This window comes from Ixodes scapularis, unplaced genomic scaffold (genome assembly GCF_016920785.2).
Source record: "Ixodes scapularis isolate PalLabHiFi unplaced genomic scaffold, ASM1692078v2 PGA_scaffold9__187_contigs__length_104089568, whole genome shotgun sequence".
In the NCBI taxonomy this organism is placed as follows: Eukaryota; Metazoa; Arthropoda; class Arachnida; order Ixodida; family Ixodidae; genus Ixodes; species Ixodes scapularis.
In genome coordinates this window covers 85772536-85789803 of record NW_024609884.1, presented here as the reverse complement: position 1 = coordinate 85789803, position 17268 = coordinate 85772536, and positions in this window count along the sequence as shown.

Sequence of the window (17268 nt, the reverse complement as noted above, 5' to 3'; positions counted from 1 at the left end):
TGCTCCTGTTCTCGTTCCTCTTTTGCTGCAGCCTGCGCTCGTTCCTCTCTCGCTGCAGCCTGCTCCTGTTCTCGTTCCTCTTTCGCTGCAGCCTGCGCTCGTTCCTCTCTTGCTGCAGCCTGCTCCTGTTCTCGTTCCTCTTTCGCTGCAGCCTGCGCTCGTTCCTCTCTTGCTGCAGCCTGCTCCTGTTATCGTTCCTCTCTCGCTGCAGCCTGCGCTCGTTCCTCTCTTGCTGCAGCCTGCTCCTGTTCTCGTTCCTCTTTCGCTGCAGCCTGCGCTCGTTCCTCTCTTGCTGCAGCCTGCTCCTGTTCTCGTTCCTCTTTCGCTGCAGCCTGCGCTCGTTCCTCTCTTGCTGCAGCCTGCTCCTGTTCTCGTTCCTCTCTCGCTGCAGCCTGCGCTCGTTCCTCTCTTGCTGCAGCCTGCTCCTGTTCTCGTTCCTCTTTCGCTGCAGCCTGCGCTCGTTCCTCTCTTGCTGCAGCCTGCTCCTGTTCTCGTTCCTCTTTCGCTGCAGCCTGCGCTCGTTCCTCTTTCGCTGCAGCCTGCGCTCGTTCCTCTCTCGCTGCAGCCTGCTCCTGTTCTCGTTCCTCTTTCGCTGCAGCCTGCGCTCGTTCCTCTCTCGCTGCAGCCTGCTCCTGTTCTCGTTCCTCTTTCGCTGCAGCCTGCGCTCGTTCCTCTCTCGCTGCAGCCTGCTCCTGTTCTCGTTCCTCTTTCGCTGCAGCCTGCGCTCGTTCCTCTCTTGCTGCAGCCTGCTCCTGTTCTCGTTCCTCTTTCGCTGCAGCCTGCGCTCGTTCCTCTCTTGCTGCAGCCTGCTCCTGTTCTCGTTCCTCTTTCGCTGCAGCCTGCGCTCGTTCCTCTCTTGCTGCAGCCTGCTCCTGTTATCGTTCCTCTCTCGCTGCAGCCTGCGCTCGTTCCTCTCTTGCTGCAGCCTGCTCCTGTTCTCGTTCCTCTCTCGCTGCAGCCTGCGCTCGTTCCTCTCTTGCTGCAGCCTGCTCATGTTCTCGTTCCTCTCTCGCTGCAGCCTGCGCTCGTTCCTCTCTTGCTGCAGCCTGCTCCTGTTCTCGTTCCTCTTTCGCTGCAGCCTGCGCTCGTTCCTCTCTTGCTGCAGCCTGCTCCTGTTCTCGTTCCTCTTTCGCTGCAGCCTGCGCTCGTTCCTCTCTTGCTGCAGCCTGCTCATGTTCTCGTTCCTCTCTCGCTGCAGCCTGCGCTCGTTCCTCTCTTGCTGCAGCCTGCTCATGTTCTCGTTCCTCTCTCGCTGCAGCCTGCGCTCGTTCCTCTCTTGCTGCAGCCTGCTCATGTTCTCGTTCCTCTCTCGCTGCAGCCTGCGCTCGTTCCTCTCTTGCTGCAGCCTGCTCATGTTCTCGTTCCTCTCTCGCTGCAGCCTGCGCTCGTTCCTCTCTTGCTGCAGCCTGCTCCTGTTCTCGTTCCTCTTTCGCTGCAGCCTGCGCTCGTTCCTCTCTTGCTGCAGCCTGCTCCTGTTATCGTTCCTCTCTCGCTGCAGCCTGCGCTCGTTCCTCTCTTGCTGCAGCCTGCTCCTGTTCTCGTTCCTCTTTCGCTGCAGCCTGCGCTCGTTCCTCTCTCGCTGCAGCCTGCGCTCGTTCCTCTCTCGCTGCAGCCTGCTCCTGTTCTCGTTCCTCTTTTGCTGCAGCCTGCGCTCGTTCCTCTCTCGCTGCAGCCTGCTCCTGTTCTCGTTCCTCTTTCGCTGCAGCCTGCGCTCGTTCCTCTCTTGCTGCAGCCTGCTCCTGTTCTCGTTCCTCTTTCGCTGCAGCCTGCGCTCGTTCCTCTCTTGCTGCAGCCTGCTCCTGTTATCGTTCCTCTCTCGCTGCAGCCTGCGCTCGTTCCTCTCTTGCTGCAGCCTGCTCCTGTTCTCGTTCCTCTTTCGCTGCAGCCTGCGCTCGTTCCTCTCTTGCTGCAGCCTGCTCCTGTTCTCGTTCCTCTTTCGCTGCAGCCTGCGCTCGTTCCTCTCTTGCTGCAGCCTGCTCCTGTTCTCGTTCCTCTCTCGCTGCAGCCTGCGCTCGTTCCTCTCTTGCTGCAGCCTGCTCCTGTTCTCGTTCCTCTTTCGCTGCAGCCTGCGCTCGTTCCTCTCTTGCTGCAGCCTGCTCCTGTTCTCGTTCCTCTTTCGCTGCAGCCTGCGCTCGTTCCTCTTTCGCTGCAGCCTGCGCTCGTTCCTCTCTCGCTGCAGCCTGCTCCTGTTCTCGTTCCTCTTTCGCTGCAGCCTGCGCTCGTTCCTCTCTCGCTGCAGCCTGCTCCTGTTCTCGTTCCTCTTTCGCTGCAGCCTGCGCTCGTTCCTCTCTCGCTGCAGCCTGCTCCTGTTCTCGTTCCTCTTTCGCTGCAGCCTGCGCTCGTTCCTCTCTTGCTGCAGCCTGCTCCTGTTCTCGTTCCTCTTTCGCTGCAGCCTGCGCTCGTTCCTCTCTTGCTGCAGCCTGCTCCTGTTCTCGTTCCTCTTTCGCTGCAGCCTGCGCTCGTTCCTCTCTTGCTGCAGCCTGCTCCTGTTCTCGTTCCTCTTTCGCTGCAGCCTGCGCTCGTTCCTCTCTTGCTGCAGCCTGCTCCTGTTATCGTTCCTCTCTCGCTGCAGCCTGCGCTCGTTCCTCTCTTGCTGCAGCCTGCGCTCGTTCCTCTCTCGCAGCAGCCTGCTCCTGTTCTCGTTCCTCTTTCGCTGCAGCCTGCGCTCGTTCCTCTCTTGCTGCAGCCTGCTCCTGTTCTCGTTCCTCTTTCGCTGCAGCCTGCGCTCGTTCCTCTCTTGCTGCAGCCTGCTCCTGTTCTCGTTCCTCTTTCGCTGCAGCCTGCGCTCGTTCCTCTTTCGCTGCAGCCTGCGCTCGTTCCTCTCTTGCTGCAGCCTGCTCCTGTTCTCGTTCCTCTTTCGCTGCAGCCTGCGCTCGTTCCTCTCTCGCTGCAGCCTGCTCCTGTTCTCGTTCCTCTTTCGCTGCAGCCTGCGCTCGTTCCTCTCTCGCTGCAGCCTGCTCCTGTTCTCGTTCCTCTTTCGCTGCAGCCTGCGCTCGTTCCTCTTTCGCTGCAGCCTGCGCTCGTTCCTCTCTCGCTGCAGCCTGCTCCTGTTCTCGTTCCTCTTTCGCTGCAGCCTGCGCTCGTTCCTCTCTCGCTGCAGCCTGCTCCTGTTCTCGTTCCTCTTTCGCTGCAGCCTGCGCTCGTTCCTCTCTCGCTGCAGCCTGCTCCTGTTCTCGTTCCTCTTTCGCTGCAGCCTGCGCTCGTTCCTCTCTCGCTGCAGCCTGCTCCTGTTCTCGTTCCTCTTTCGCTGCAGCCTGCGCTCGTTCCTCTCTCGCTGCAGCCTGCTCCTGTTCTCGTTCCTCTTTCGCTGCAGCCTGCGCTCGTTCCTCTCTCGCTGCAGCCTGCTCCTGTTCTCGTTCCTCTTTCGCTGCAGCCTGCGCTCGTTCCTCTCTCGCTGCAGCCTGCTCCTGTTCTCGTTCCTCTTTCGCTGCAGCCTGCGCTCGTTCCTCTCTCGCTGCAGCCTGCTCCTGTTCTCGTTCCTCTTTCGCTGCAGCCTGCGCTCGTTCCTCTCTTGCTGCAGCCTGCTCCTGTTCTCGTTCCTCTTTCGCTGCAGCCTGCGCTCGTTCCTCTCTTGCTGCAGCCTGCTCATGTTCTCGTTCCTCTCTCGCTGCAGCCTGCGCTCGTTCCTCTCTTGCTGCAGCCTGCTCATGTTCTCGTTCCTCTCTCGCTGCAGCCTGCGCTCGTTCCTCTCTTGCTGCAGCCTGCTCATGTTCTCGTTCCTCTCTCGCTGCAGCCTGCGCTCGTTCCTCTCTTGCTGCAGCCTGCTCATGTTCTCGTTCCTCTCTCGCTGCAGCCTGCGCTCGTTCCTCTCTTGCTGCAGCCTGCTCCTGTTCTCGTTCCTCTTTCGCTGCAGCCTGCGCTCGTTCCTCTCTTGCTGCAGCCTGCTCCTGTTATCGTTCCTCTCTCGCTGCAGCCTGCGCTCGTTCCTCTCTTGCTGCAGCCTGCTCCTGTTCTCGTTCCTCTTTCGCTGCAGCCTGCGCTCGTTCCTCTCTCGCTGCAGCCTGCGCTCGTTCCTCTCTCGCTGCAGCCTGCTCCTGTTCTCGTTCCTCTTTTGCTGCAGCCTGCGCTCGTTCCTCTCTCGCTGCAGCCTGCTCCTGTTCTCGTTCCTCTTTCGCTGCAGCCTGCGCTCGTTCCTCTCTTGCTGCAGCCTGCTCCTGTTCTCGTTCCTCTTTCGCTGCAGCCTGCGCTCGTTCCTCTCTTGCTGCAGCCTGCTCCTGTTATCGTTCCTCTCTCGCTGCAGCCTGCGCTCGTTCCTCTCTTGCTGCAGCCTGCTCCTGTTCTCGTTCCTCTTTCGCTGCAGCCTGCGCTCGTTCCTCTCTTGCTGCAGCCTGCTCCTGTTCTCGTTCCTCTTTCGCTGCAGCCTGCGCTCGTTCCTCTCTTGCTGCAGCCTGCTCCTGTTCTCGTTCCTCTCTCGCTGCAGCCTGCGCTCGTTCCTCTCTTGCTGCAGCCTGCTCCTGTTCTCGTTCCTCTTTCGCTGCAGCCTGCGCTCGTTCCTCTCTTGCTGCAGCCTGCTCCTGTTCTCGTTCCTCTTTCGCTGCAGCCTGCGCTCGTTCCTCTTTCGCTGCAGCCTGCGCTCGTTCCTCTCTCGCTGCAGCCTGCTCCTGTTCTCGTTCCTCTTTCGCTGCAGCCTGCGCTCGTTCCTCTCTCGCTGCAGCCTGCTCCTGTTCTCGTTCCTCTTTCGCTGCAGCCTGCGCTCGTTCCTCTCTCGCTGCAGCCTGCTCCTGTTCTCGTTCCTCTTTCGCTGCAGCCTGCGCTCGTTCCTCTCTTGCTGCAGCCTGCTCCTGTTCTCGTTCCTCTTTCGCTGCAGCCTGCGCTCGTTCCTCTCTTGCTGCAGCCTGCTCCTGTTCTCGTTCCTCTTTCGCTGCAGCCTGCGCTCGTTCCTCTCTTGCTGCAGCCTGCTCCTGTTCTCGTTCCTCTTTCGCTGCAGCCTGCGCTCGTTCCTCTCTTGCTGCAGCCTGCTCCTGTTATCGTTCCTCTCTCGCTGCAGCCTGCGCTCGTTCCTCTCTTGCTGCAGCCTGCGCTCGTTCCTCTCTCGCAGCAGCCTGCTCCTGTTCTCGTTCCTCTTTCGCTGCAGCCTGCGCTCGTTCCTCTCTTGCTGCAGCCTGCTCCTGTTCTCGTTCCTCTTTCGCTGCAGCCTGCGCTCGTTCCTCTCTTGCTGCAGCCTGCTCCTGTTCTCGTTCCTCTTTCGCTGCAGCCTGCGCTCGTTCCTCTTTCGCTGCAGCCTGCGCTCGTTCCTCTCTTGCTGCAGCCTGCTCCTGTTCTCGTTCCTCTTTCGCTGCAGCCTGCGCTCGTTCCTCTCTCGCTGCAGCCTGCTCCTGTTCTCGTTCCTCTTTCGCTGCAGCCTGCGCTCGTTCCTCTCTCGCTGCAGCCTGCTCCTGTTCTCGTTCCTCTTTCGCTGCAGCCTGCGCTCGTTCCTCTTTCGCTGCAGCCTGCGCTCGTTCCTCTCTCGCTGCAGCCTGCTCCTGTTCTCGTTCCTCTTTCGCTGCAGCCTGCGCTCGTTCCTCTCTCGCTGCAGCCTGCTCCTGTTCTCGTTCCTCTTTCGCTGCAGCCTGCGCTCGTTCCTCTCTCGCTGCAGCCTGCTCCTGTTCTCGTTCCTCTTTCGCTGCAGCCTGCGCTCGTTCCTCTCTCGCTGCAGCCTGCTCCTGTTCTCGTTCCTCTTTCGCTGCAGCCTGCGCTCGTTCCTCTCTCGCTGCAGCCTGCTCCTGTTCTCGTTCCTCTTTCGCTGCAGCCTGCGCTCGTTCCTCTCTCGCTGCAGCCTGCTCCTGTTCTCGTTCCTCTTTCGCTGCAGCCTGCGCTCGTTCCTCTCTCGCTGCAGCCTGCTCCTGTTCTCGTTCCTCTTTCGCTGCAGCCTGCGCTCGTTCCTCTCTCGCTGCAGCCTGCTCCTGTTCTCGTTCCTCTTTCGCTGCAGCCTGCGCTCGTTCCTCTCTCGCTGCAGCCTGCTCCTGTTCTCGTTCCTCTTTCGCTGCAGCCTGCGCTCGTTCCTCTCTTGCTGCAGCCTGCTCCTGTTCTCGTTCCTCTTTCGCTGCAGCCTGCGCTCGTTCCTCTCTTGCTGCAGCCTGCTCCTGTTCTCGTTCCTCTTTCGCTGCAGCCTGCGCTCGTTCCTCTCTTGCTGCAGCCTGCTCCTGTTATCGTTCCTCTCTCGCTGCAGCCTGCGCTCGTTCCTCTCTTGCTGCAGCCTGCGCTCGTTATTCTCTCGCAGCAGCCTGCTCCTGTTCTCGTTCCTCTTTCGCTGCAGCCTGCGCTCGTTCCTCTCTCGCTGCAGCCTGCGCTCGTTCCTCTCTCGCTGCAGCCTGCTCCTGTTCTCGTTCCTCTTTCGCTGCAGCCTGCGCTCGTTCCTCTCTTGCTGCAGCCTGCTCCTGTTATCGTTCCTCTCTCGCTGCAGCCTGCGCTCGTTCCTCTCTTGCTGCAGCCTGCGCTCGTTATTCTCTCGCAGCAGCCTGCTCCTGTTCTCGTTCCTCTTTCGCTGCAGCCTGCGCTCGTTCCTCTCTTGCTGCAGCCTGCGCTCGTTCCTCTCTCGCTGCAGCCTGCTCCTGTTCTCGTTCCTCTTTCGCTGCAGCCTGCGCTCGTTCCTCTCTCGCTGCAGCCTGCTCCTGTTCTCGTTCCTCTTTCGCTGCAGCCTGCGCTCGTTCCTCTCTCGCTGCAGCCTGCTCCTGTTCTCGTTCCTCTTTCGCTGCAGCCTGCGCTCGTTCCTCTCTCGCTGCAGCCTGCTCCTCTTCTCGTTCCTCTTTCGCTGCAGCCTGCGCTCGTTCCTCTCTTGCTGCAGCCTGCTCCTGTTCTCGTTCCTCTTTCGCTGCAGCCTGCGCTCGTTCCTCTCTTGCTGCAGCCTGCTCCTGTTCTCGTTCCTCTTTCGCTGCAGCCTGCGCTCGTTCCTCTCTTGCTGCAGCCTGCTCCTGTTATCGTTCCTCTCTCGCTGCAGCCTGCGCTCGTTCCTCTCTTGCTGCAGCCTGCGCTCGTTATTCTCTCGCAGCAGCCTGCTCCTGTTCTCGTTCCTCTTTCGCTGCAGCCTGCGCTCGTTCCTCTCTTGCTGCAGCCTGCTCCTGTTCTCGTTCCTCTTTCGCTGCAGCCTGCGCTCGTTCCTCTCTTGCTGCAGCCTGCTCCTGTTCTCGTTCCTCTTTCGCTGCAGCCTGCGCTCGTTCCTCTTTCGCTGCAGCCTGCGCTCGTTCCTCTCTTGCTGCAGCCTGCTCCTGTTATCGTTCCTCTCTCGCTGCAGCCTGCGCTCGTTCCTCTCTTGCTGCAGCCTGCGCTCGTTCCTCTCTCGCAGCAGCCTGCTCCTGTTCTCGTTCCTCTTTCGCTGCAGCCTGCGCTCGTTCCTCTCTTGCTGCAGCCTGCTCCTGTTCTCGTTCCTCTTTCGCTGCAGCCTGCGCTCGTTCCTCTCTTGCTGCAGCCTGCTCCTGTTCTCGTTCCTCTTTCGCTGCAGCCTGCGCTCGTTCCTCTTTCGCTGCAGCCTGCGCTCGTTCCTCTCTTGCTGCAGCCTGCTCCTGTTCTCGTTCCTCTTTCGCTGCAGCCTGCGCTCGTTCCTCTTTCGCTGCAGCCTGCGCTCGTTCCTCTCTCGCTGCAGCCTGCTCCTGTTCTCGTTCCTCTTTCGCTGCAGCCTGCGCTCGTTCCTCTCTCGCTGCAGCCTGCTCCTGTTCTCGTTCCTCTTTCGCTGCAGCCTGCGCTCGTTCCTCTCTCGCTGCAGCCTGCTCCTGTTCTCGTTCCTCTTTCGCTGCAGCCTGCGCTCGTTCCTCTCTTGCTGCAGCCTGCTCCTGTTCTCGTTCCTCTTTCGCTGCAGCCTGCGCTCGTTCCTCTCTTGCTGCAGCCTGCTCCTGTTCTCGTTCCTCTTTCGCTGCAGCCTGCGCTCGTTCCTCTCTTGCTGCAGCCTGCTCCTGTTCTCGTTCCTCTTTCGCTGCAGCCTGCGCTCGTTCCTCTCTTGCTGCAGCCTGCTCCTGTTATCGTTCCTCTCTCGCTGCAGCCTGCGCTCGTTCCTCTCTTGCTGCAGCCTGCGCTCGTTCCTCTCTCGCAGCAGCCTGCTCCTGTTCTCGTTCCTCTTTCGCTGCAGCCTGCGCTCGTTCCTCTCTTGCTGCAGCCTGCTCCTGTTCTCGTTCCTCTTTCGCTGCAGCCTGCGCTCGTTCCTCTCTTGCTGCAGCCTGCTCCTGTTCTCGTTCCTCTTTCGCTGCAGCCTGCGCTCGTTCCTCTCTCGCTGCAGCCTGCGCTCGTTCCTCTCTCGCAGCAGCCTGCTCCTGTTCTCGTTCCTCTTTCGCTGCAGCCTGCGCTCGTTCCTCTCTCGCTGCAGCCTGCTCCTGTTCTCGTTCCTCTTTCGCTGCAGCCTGCGCTCGTTCCTCTCTTGCTGCAGCCTGCTCCTGTTCTCGTTCCTCTTTCGCTGCAGCCTGCGCTCGTTCCTCTCTCGCTGCAGCCTGCTCCTGTTCTCGTTCCTCTTTCGCTGCAGCCTGCGCTCGTTCCTCTCTTGCTGCAGCCTGCTCCTGTTCTCGTTCCTCTTTCGCTGCAGCCTGCGCTCGTTCCTCTCTCGCTGCAGCCTGCTCCTGTTCTCGTTCCTCTTTCGCTGCAGCCTGCGCTCGTTCCTCTCTCGCTGCAGCCTGCTCCTGTTCTCGTTCCTCTTTCGCTGCAGCCTGCGCTCGTTCCTCTCTTGCTGCAGCCTGCTCCTGTTCTCGTTCCTCTTTCGCTGCAGCCTGCGCTCGTTCCTCTCTTGCTGCAGCCTGCTCCTGTTCTCGTTCCTCTTTCGCTGCAGCCTGCGCTCGTTCCTCTCTCGCTGCAGCCTGCTCCTGTTCTCGTTCCTCTTTCGCTGCAGCCTGCGCTCGTTCCTCTCTCGCTGCAGCCTGCTCCTGTTCTCGTTCCTCTTTCGCTGCAGCCTGCGCTCGTTCCTCTCTCGCTGCAGCCTGCTCCTGTTCTCGTTCCTCTTTCGCTGCAGCCTGCGCTCGTTCCTCTCTCGCTGCAGCCTGCTCCTGTTCTCGTTCCTCTTTCGCTGCAGCCTGCGCTCGTTCCTCTCTCGCTGCAGCCTGCTCCTGTTCTCGTTCCTCTTTCGCTGCAGCCTGCGCTCGTTCCTCTCTCGCTGCAGCCTGCTCCTGTTCTCGTTCCTCTTTCGCTGCAGCCTGCGCTCGTTCCTCTCTCGCTGCAGCCTGCTCCTGTTCTCGTTCCTCTTTCGCTGCAGCCTGCGCTCGTTCCTCTCTCGCTGCAGCCTGCTCCTGTTCTCGTTCCTCTTTCGCTGCAGCCTGCGCTCGTTCCTCTCTCGCTGCAGCCTGCTCCTGTTCTCGTTCCTCTTTCGCTGCAGCCTGCGCTCGTTCCTCTCTCGCTGCAGCCTGCTCCTGTTCTCGTTCCTCTTTCGCTGCAGCCTGCGCTCGTTCCTCTCTCGCTGCAGCCTGCTCCTGTTCTCGTTCCTCTTTCGCTGCAGCCTGCGCTCGTTCCTCTCTCGCTGCAGCCTGCTCCTGTTCTCGTTCCTCTTTCGCTGCAGCCTGCGCTCGTTCCTCTCTCGCTGCAGCCTGCTCCTGTTCTCGTTCCTCTTTCGCTGCAGCCTGCGCTCGTTCCTCTCTCGCTGCAGCCTGCTCCTGTTCTCGTTCCTCTTTCGCTGCAGCCTGCGCTCGTTCCTCTCTCGCTGCAGCCTGCTCCTGTTCTCGTTCCTCTTTCGCTGCAGCCTGCGCTCGTTCCTCTCTCGCTGCAGCCTGCTCCTGTTCTCGTTCCTCTTTCGCTGCAGCCTGCGCTCGTTCCTCTCTCGCTGCAGCCTGCTCCTGTTCTCGTTCCTCTTTCGCTGCAGCCTGCGCTCGTTCCTCTCTCGCTGCAGCCTGCTCCTGTTCTCGTTCCTCTTTCGCTGCAGCCTGCGCTCGTTCCTCTCTCGCTGCAGCCTGCTCCTGTTCTCGTTCCTCTTTCGCTGCAGCCTGCGCTCGTTCCTCTCTCGCTGCAGCCTGCTCCTGTTCTCGTTCCTCTTTCGCTGCAGCCTGCGCTCGTTCCTCTCTCGCTGCAGCCTGCTCCTGTTCTCGTTCCTCTTTCGCTGCAGCCTGCGCTCGTTCCTCTCTCGCTGCAGCCTGCTCCTGTTCTCGTTCCTCTTTCGCTGCAGCCTGCGCTCGTTCCTCTCTCGCTGCAGCCTGCTCCTGTTCTCGTTCCTCTTTCGCTGCAGCCTGCGCTCGTTCCTCTCTCGCTGCAGCCTGCTCCTGTTCTCGTTCCTCTTTCGCTGCAGCCTGCGCTCGTTCCTCTCTCGCTGCAGCCTGCTCCTGTTCTCGTTCCTCTTTCGCTGCAGCCTGCGCTCGTTCCTCTCTTGCTGCAGCCTGCTCCTGTTCTCGTTCCTCTTTCGCTGCAGCCTGCGCTCGTTCCTCTCTCGCTGCAGCCTGCTCCTGTTCTCGTTCCTCTTTCGCTGCAGCCTGCGCTCGTTCCTCTCTCGCTGCAGCCTGCTCCTGTTCTCGTTCCTCTTTCGCTGCAGCCTGCGCTCGTTCCTCTCTCGCTGCAGCCTGCTCCTGTTCTCGTTCCTCTTTCGCTGCAGCCTGCGCTCGTTCCTCTCTCGCTGCAGCCTGCTCCTGTTCTCGTTCCTCTTTCGCTGCAGCCTGCGCTCGTTCCTCTCTCGCTGCAGCCTGCTCCTGTTCTCGTTCCTCTTTCGCTGCAGCCTGCGCTCGTTCCTCTCTCGCTGCAGCCTGCTCCTGTTCTCGTTCCTCTTTCGCTGCAGCCTGCGCTCGTTCCTCTCTCGCTGCAGCCTGCTCCTGTTCTCGTTCCTCTTTCGCTGCAGCCTGCGCTCGTTCCTCTCTTGCTGCAGCCTGCTCCTGTTCTCGTTCCTCTTTCGCTGCAGCCTGCGCTCGTTCCTCTCTCGCTGCAGCCTGCTCCTGTTCTCGTTCCTCTTTCGCTGCAGCCTGCGCTCGTTCCTCTCTTGCTGCAGCCTGCTCCTGTTATCGTTCCTCTCTCGCTGCAGCCTGCGCTCGTTCCTCTCTTGCTGCAGCCTGCTCCTGTTCTCGTTCCTCTCTCGCTGCAGCCTGCGCTCGTTCCTCTCTTGCTGCAGCCTGCTCCTGTTCTCGTTCCTCTTTCGCTGCAGCCTGCGCTCGTTCCTCTCTTGCTGCAGCCTGCTCCTGTTCTCGTTCCTCTTTCGCTGCAGCCTGCGCTCGTTCCTCTCTCGCTGCAGCCTGCGCTCGTTCCTCTCTCGCAGCAGCCTGCTCCTGTTCTCGTTCCTCTTTCGCTGCAGCCTGCGCTCGTTCCTCTCTTGCTGCAGCCTGCTCCTGTTCTCGTTCCTCTTTCGCTGCAGCCTGCGCTCGTTCCTCTCTTGCTGCAGCCTGCTCCTGTTCTCGTTCCTCTTTCGCTGCAGCCTGCGCTCGTTCCTCTCTCGCTGCAGCCTGCGCTCGTTCCTCTCTTGCTGCAGCCTGCTCCTGTTCTCGTTCCTCTTTCGCTGCAGCCTGCGCTCGTTCCTCTCTCGCTGCAGCCTGCTCCTGTTCTCGTTCCTCTTTCGCTGCAGCCTGCGCTCGTTCCTCTCTCGCTGCAGCCTGCTCCTGTTCTCGTTCCTCTTTCGCTGCAGCCTGCGCTCGTTCCTCTCTTGCTGCAGCCTGCTCCTGTTCTCGTTCCTCTTTCGCTGCAGCCTGCGCTCGTTCCTCTCTCGCTGCAGCCTGCTCCTGTTCTCGTTCCTCTTTCGCTGCAGCCTGCGCTCGTTCCTCTCTTGCTGCAGCCTGCTCCTGTTCTCGTTCCTCTTTCGCTGCAGCCTGCGCTCGTTCCTCTCTTGCTGCAGCCTGCTCCTGTTCTCGTTCCTCTTTCGCTGCAGCCTGCGCTCGTTCCTCTCTTGCTGCAGCCTGCTCCTGTTCTCGTTCCTCTTTCGCTGCAGCCTGCGCTCGTTCCTCTCTCGCTGCAGCCTGCTCCTGTTCTCGTTCCTCTTTCGCTGCAGCCTGCGCTCGTTCCTCTCTCGCTGCAGCCTGCTCCTGTTCTCGTTCCTCTTTCGCTGCAGCCTGCGCTCGTTCCTCTCTTGCTGCAGCCTGCTCCTGTTCTCGTTCCTCTTTCGCTGCAGCCTGCGCTCGTTCCTCTCTTGCTGCAGCCTGCTCCTGTTCTCGTTCCTCTTTCGCTGCAGCCTGCGCTCGTTCCTCTCTTGCTGCAGCCTGCTCCTGTTCTCGTTCCTCTTTCGCTGCAGCCTGCGCTCGTTCCTCTCTTGCTGCAGCCTGCTCCTGTTATCGTTCCTCTCTCGCTGCAGCCTGCGCTCGTTCCTCTCTTGCTGCAGCCTGCTCCTGTTCTCGTTCCTCTTTCGCTGCAGCCTGCGCTCGTTCCTCTCTTGCTGCAGCCTGCTCCTGTTCTCGTTCCTCTTTCGCTGCAGCCTGCGCTCGTTCCTCTCTTGCTGCAGCCTGCTCCTGTTCTCGTTCCTCTTTCGCTGCAGCCTGCGCTCGTTCCTCTCTTGCTGCAGCCTGCTCCTGTTCTCGTTCCTCTTTCGCTGCAGCCTGCGCTCGTTCCTCTCTCGCTGCAGCCTGCTCCTGTTCTCGTTCCTCTTTCGCTGCAGCCTGCGCTCGTTCCTCTCTCGCTGCAGCCTGCTCCTGTTCTCGTTCCTCTTTCGCTGCAGCCTGCGCTCGTTCCTCTCTTGCTGCAGCCTGCTCCTGTTCTCGTTCCTCTTTCGCTGCAGCCTGCGCTCGTTCCTCTCTTGCTGCAGCCTGCTCCTGTTCTCGTTCCTCTTTCGCTGCAGCCTGCGCTCGTTCCTCTCTTGCTGCAGCCTGCTCCTGTTCTCGTTCCTCTTTCGCTGCAGCCTGCGCTCGTTCCTCTCTCGCTGCAGCCTGCTCCTGTTCTCGTTCCTCTTTCGCTGCAGCCTGCGCTCGTTCCTCTCTCGCTGCAGCCTGCTCCTGTTCTCGTTCCTCTTTCGCTGCAGCCTGCGCTCGTTCCTCTCTTGCTGCAGCCTGCTCCTGTTATCGTTCCTCTCTCGCTGCAGCCTGCGCTCGTTCCTCTCTTGCTGCAGCCTGCTCCTGTTCTCGTTCCTCTTTCGCTGCAGCCTGCGCTCGTTCCTCTCTTGCTGCAGCCTGCTCCTGTTCTCGTTCCTCTTTCGCTGCAGCCTGCGCTCGTTCCTCTCTTGCTGCAGCCTGCTCCTGTTATCGTTCCTCTTTCGCTGCAGCCTGCGCTCGTTCCTCTCTTGCTGCAGCCTGCTCCTGTTCTCGTTCCTCTTTCGCTGCAGCCTGCGCTCGTTCCTCTCTCGCTGCAGCCTGCTCCTGTTCTCGTTCCTCTTTCGCTGCAGCCTGCGCTCGTTCCTCTCTCGCTGCAGCCTGCTCCTGTTCTCGTTCCTCTTTCGCTGCAGCCTGCGCTCGTTCCTCTCTCGCTGCAGCCTGCTCCTGTTCTCGTTCCTCTTTCGCTGCAGCCTGCGCTCGTTCCTCTCTTGCTGCAGCCTGCTCCTGTTCTCGTTCCTCTTTCGCTGCAGCCTGCGCTCGTTCCTCTCTTGCTGCAGCCTGCTCCTGTTCTCGTTCCTCTTTCGCTGCAGCCTGCGCTCGTTCCTCTCTTGCTGCAGCCTGCTCCTGTTCTCGTTCCTCTTTCGCTGCAGCCTGCGCTCGTTCCTCTCTCGCTGCAGCCTGCGCTCGTTCCTCTCTCGCAGCAGCCTGCTCCTGTTCTCGTTCCTCTTTCGCTGCAGCCTGCGCTCGTTCCTCTCTCGCTGCAGCCTGCTCCTGTTCTCGTTCCTCTTTCGCTGCAGCCTGCGCTCGTTCCTCTCTCGCTGCAGCCTGCTCCTGTTCTCGTTCCTCTTTCGCTGCAGCCTGCGCTCGTTCCTCTCTTGCTGCAGCCTGCTCCTGTTATCGTTCCTCTCTCGCTGCAGCCTGCGCTCGTTCCTCTCTTGCTGCAGCCTGCGCTCGTTCCTCTCTCGCAGCAGCCTGCTCCTGTTCTCGTTCCTCTTTCGCTGCAGCCTGCGCTCGTTCCTCTCTTGCTGCAGCCTGCTCCTGTTCTCGTTCCTCTTTCGCTGCAGCCTGCGCTCGTTCCTCTCTTGCTGCAGCCTGCTCCTGTTCTCGTTCCTCTTTCGCTGCAGCCTGCGCTCGTTCCTCTCTCGCTGCAGCCTGCTCCTGTTCTCGTTCCTCTTTCGCTGCAGCCTGCGCTCGTTCCTCTCTTGCTGCAGCCTGCTCATGTTCTCGTTCCTCTCTCGCTGCAGCCTGCGCTCGTTCCTCTCTTGCTGCAGCCTGCTCCTGTTCTCGTTCCTCTTTCGCTGCAGCCTGCGCTCGTTCCTCTCTCGCTGCAGCCTGCGCTCGTTCCTCTCTCGCAGCAGCCTGCTCCTGTTCTCGTTCCTCTTTCGCTGCAGCCTGCGCTCGTTCCTCTCTCGCTGCAGCCTGCTCCTGTTCTCGTTCCTCTTTCGCTGCAGCCTGCGCTCGTTCCTCTCTTGCTGCAGCCTGCTCCTGTTCTCGTTCCTCTTTCGCTGCAGCCTGCGCTCGTTCCTCTCTCGCTGCAGCCTGCTCCTGTTCTCGTTCCTCTTTCGCTGCAGCCTGCGCTCGTTCCTCTCTCGCTGCAGCCTGCTCCTGTTCTCGTTCCTCTTTCGCTGCAGCCTGCGCTCGTTCCTCTCTTGCTGCAGCCTGCTCATGTTCTCGTTCCTCTCTCGCTGCAGCCTGCGCTCGTTCCTCTCTTGCTGCAGCCTGCTCCTGTTCTCGTTCCTCTTTCGCTGCAGCCTGCGCTCGTTCCTCTCTCGCTGCAGCCTGCGCTCGTTCCTCTCTCGCAGCAGCCTGCTCCTGTTCTCGTTCCTCTTTCGCTGCAGCCTGCGCTCGTTCCTCTCTCGCTGCAGCCTGCTCCTGTTCTCGTTCCTCTTTCGCTGCAGCCTGCGCTCGTTCCTCTCTTGCTGCAGCCTGCTCCTGTTCTCGTTCCTCTTTCGCTGCAGCCTGCGCTCGTTCCTCTCTTGCTGCAGCCTCACTTTTAGCGTTCTGAAGTAATTCCCACGCAATTTTAATATCCTCTGCTTCCGCGCTCTCTGAAATTGCTTTACTGATCTCAGATTTCTTCATCTTTTGCTCCACCTCCACACCCAATTCTTCACATAAACAGAGTAAATCTGTTCTCAGTAACCTCATTAGATCCATGATCGTTGCTCTTTAGCCTTGGCTTTGCTATAAAACTTGTCGCGAGGTTGTACAAAAACCTAGCGCACGAGTCAAACACTAAGGATTCCCAGCAGTTCAAAATTAATTACCCATAATCTGAAGCCTGGCGAATCTCAAAGCAAAGTCCAAACGCTCACCCACAGATGTAGCACGATGTCGCATGGTCCGATCCCAACTGCTGCCAACCAGTTGTTCGAGGCGGGGTTTAGGCCGCACGTCCGGAAGCTTCCTGGCTCGAGACGACGTCCATTCCCCGAAGTGAAGAACCCAGGGGTCCAGTGGAGGTGGGAGAATTGGTAACGTAACGAACGGTTTAATTACATGGTAGCGATACAGTCGTCAAATCCGAGAAAACAACGGAGCAGCCTCGCGCTCCGCCTTATATAGGGTCCGTTTCTCCCTCACTCCTTGCCAGGGCAGCCAGTGCGATGCAGCAACCCGCCGTCAAGTGCGATGCAGCGAAGTCCGCCGTCCAGTGCGACGTAGCCAAAGTTCTCCGCAGTTAGGCCATGCCTCTCTCCCTTTCCCGAGCGCACCAACCACCACGCACACACACACGTCCCGCTAACGTCACGGGCGCGTTGAGACTTGTTGCCGCAGGCCCCGTCACGCAGGCGACGGTCCCAGACTCGTCGGGACTCGTTTCGCGCAGGCCCCGACAAGCGGGCGACGGTCCCGGACTCGTCTTGACTCGTTTCCGCAGCGTTGAAACTCGGGAGAAGGTCGCCGAAGGTTCCATTCTTAACAATAGTCACACGGCCATATATGGGCCGTGTATGGCCATATATGGGGAGAGCCTGGCAGACTATGATTTCGCTGCCGTAACGTCTCCCTTCCGAGTGAGCTAATCAGCCCGCGGCACAGAGCGAGAGGCGTGAGCGCATGCACGTGAACTCTAGGCTGCTCCCGGGAGGCACTCACTTGATCGAATGACGTTTTAGCGAACGCCCACGTTTCATCGAACGACACTTTAGCGAATAGTCGGACGCCGCGAAGCGGCGTTTTTGGGTGGGCCAAATGAGTTCATATTTTTGTAATGAGTTGCCGCAGACTGTCGCCGCGAAGCGGCGTAAAGCGCAGCGCGACGGATGGGTTAACGCGCGCCCCCGTTATTCGCTAAAACGACCATTCGCTCAAATGTCGCCGTTCGCTAAAATGTCATTCGCTCTTGTGATATGGACCCGCTGCTCCCAGCTGAGCGGGGAGGGCCGCCATTTTCATTCATTCGCCCGGCATGGGATCGATATCTGAATTTCGGTTCTTTCCTTTTATTTGGCAGGCTCTGGCAATAAAATGATAGTGTTATTCCTCGGTGGCTTAAAAACCTAAAAAAAGACGTTCCTCCATGTTTGAGCGCAAACTTTTATTCAGGAAAAAAAAAAAAAAAAAAGAAATAAGCCGGTAGCAGATCGCGTAGCCTCAACAGTGCTCCGTGCCGACAGCTTTGCGTCAAAATGGCGGTCGTCTCCTCTTTGTCTCTTTGCTGCCTTCTCTCTCTCTCCTTCGGCGTTCTGCTCCCTTTCCTCCTCTCCGGCGCCTTCGTCGCCACACCCACTGGCTAAACTCTCCCACTATACGGCTCTGCATTGCAGTAGTTGTTTCTTTTTTATAGTCTTTACAGTTGAATGTGAATATTTGACAGAAATCTCTCAGGTTGTGGCGAAAGTGGGTTAAATAAATGCATTTGATCATTCGCCTTAATTCGGTACCCATCATTTTAAGGCCTACGTGGCCTTGTCCTGGGGGGTGACTATGACTAAAATAAAAGGATCTATGTGCTGATCACAAAAGAATATGCTAGCCATTCTGATGTAGCTCTGCCAAGTACTTGATTGTGATTTGTTTTTATTGTCAGCTACTTGGGTGGCCTCAAGATCTGGAGATCCTAGTTGCCACAAGCTGGGACTCAATCTTCTTCTGTGGTCCGGCCAGGACCATGGGGGAGGTAATCCCAGCAACAAAGCATCACCGTATCTCTCTGCCTGTGACTTTCGATCAGCGTCACGACAGGGGAGTCCTCGTGCCACCAGGTGTTAGGTATGCCAGTTAAAATAAGCATTCTTCTTACCTATTAATAGAACAGCAAAAGCACTAATAAGCCTAAAATGCAAAAAAACATATTCAAACTTTGGGTTGGATGGAGTTCCAATTAGAAAAAAGAGTCTGCAGACATGATTAACATGTGAACTTAAAGCCCGTGGATGTAGGTTCGTCGGTGTCACAGAAATAACTTTCCGCAGATCGCTTTGCTCGTGCTATACCCAAAAAAATTCTTAAAATA